Source organism: Lactuca sativa, chromosome 5, assembly GCF_002870075.4.
Source record: "Lactuca sativa cultivar Salinas chromosome 5, Lsat_Salinas_v11, whole genome shotgun sequence".
NCBI lineage: Eukaryota > Viridiplantae > Streptophyta > Magnoliopsida > Asterales > Asteraceae > Lactuca > Lactuca sativa.
Genome location: NC_056627.2, coordinates 280,213,759 through 280,215,564, shown reverse-complemented (window position 1 = coordinate 280,215,564; position 1,806 = coordinate 280,213,759).

The following is a 1,806-nucleotide window of genomic DNA, read 5'->3' as shown; positions in this document are numbered from 1 at the left end:
TTTTATTCCACATTTAATGAATGGAGGGTTGTTTAGGACTCTATAGTTTCTGTTTTTATGGTGCAGGAAGCTAATGAGGGATGCCTATAATAATTTTGAATGATTATCAAATCACAACATGGCTTAAATATGAAAGTTTAATTAACCATAAAACTCATCAACAACCAAAATCCGATTTCCAAATTATAGGTGAAGAAACACAACATAGAAAAAATAGCTAGTTCATCATGAGGCCGATGAAATGACAACACCATAGCAGCTACATGTTACCATATCATTCTTTGTCTTGTAAAACTTCCTCTGCCTGATGAAAAAAATAGAGTTTGTGGTAAATTAACAGTTATGTTATTTAAGGAAATAGTAGCAAAAAAATTCAAATAGGTCCATGTGAAAAACACTTATGATCTAGTAAATTACATTGCATTTGCCAAATTACAAAATCTCTTGAAAGTGTATTAGGTAAATCAAATTAATGGAACCGAGTCAAAGACTTTATAACTGTTAAGTCATGATTTTTTTATATTGATCCATGTGGTACCTTTTGATGTTTTGCATGTCCTGTAATAAAGATACACTATGAATTAGCAATTCATTAAAAAGCCTCGATGCATAAATAGAGTCATAAACGCCATTATCCATAATAATAATAATTTTTAGATTAAATAAACTGAAAAAAGGTTAGTGGCACACACAGGGAAACGATGCCCCAATAATGATTGCTATTCCACATCATGGATTTGAAAATCAACGAGAAACTGAAACAAATAGTAAGGAGACAATTAATTGTAGGAAAAAGACGAATGATTGTAATTTAATTTTATGAATAAAAAACCATATTTAAATTTAGTAAAGATGAAAAATCAACAATATTTTACATAAAGCAATTTGATTACATGGTTCTTTTAATTTCTAGATTACATGAATGAATTATGATATTTGCAGATTGAAGTGATTGAGAACAAATATAACATGGATTGATTCTGGATTGCAACAATTGAGAACGACTGCTATAGGAATATAGGATGCTGGTAAGATGAGAAACGATGAATGAATAAAGGGAGAAGATGAGAAGGCGTAAGGAGCCGTCAAAACCGGGAAACAAATTTGATAGACTTTCCATTAGGACGACATCGTATTCAAGGTTTCTACACCTAACACTACATACCTAACAACCATGTATTCCCTTTTCCCACACATATATATATATATATATATATATATATATATATATACCAAAATACAAAATATCAACATATCAAACCATAACCAACATATCATTATAGCATTCTATTTTTCATTATAGCATTGTACTATATACTAAACAAACAATTACCAACATGTCATTATACTTTGAGTATATTGATTGATTATTTCCCAGTTACTAAATATTAACAAGTTATATGTGCATAATAAAAATCTAGGAGATCATGAGTGAAAGGAAATAATGGACATATTAGATTTGATATGGATTTTGTGATGTAGTCATATGAAGATATTATTATTTTACCTTTTTTCTAGCATGCATTTGAATGCATTCTTGGTTATTTTAGTTTGTGATACGTGATTTCTATTCTCTAAGTAGTTTCTGTTGTTGTGGTATTGCATTTTGCTACTGATGTCCTTCTTCAACAATATTCATATCCCAGGACAGTTGAAAGTATGTTAGGTTATCACCTTCCTTGCCATTTCCATGCAAACCTTTACAATCACTTAATCGATTACATCAGCTAAAAGAAATTAAAAGGTATGCTTTTTTATAATTAGGGTGTTTAAAAGGTATATTATTCTGATTTCTTGTAACATGCA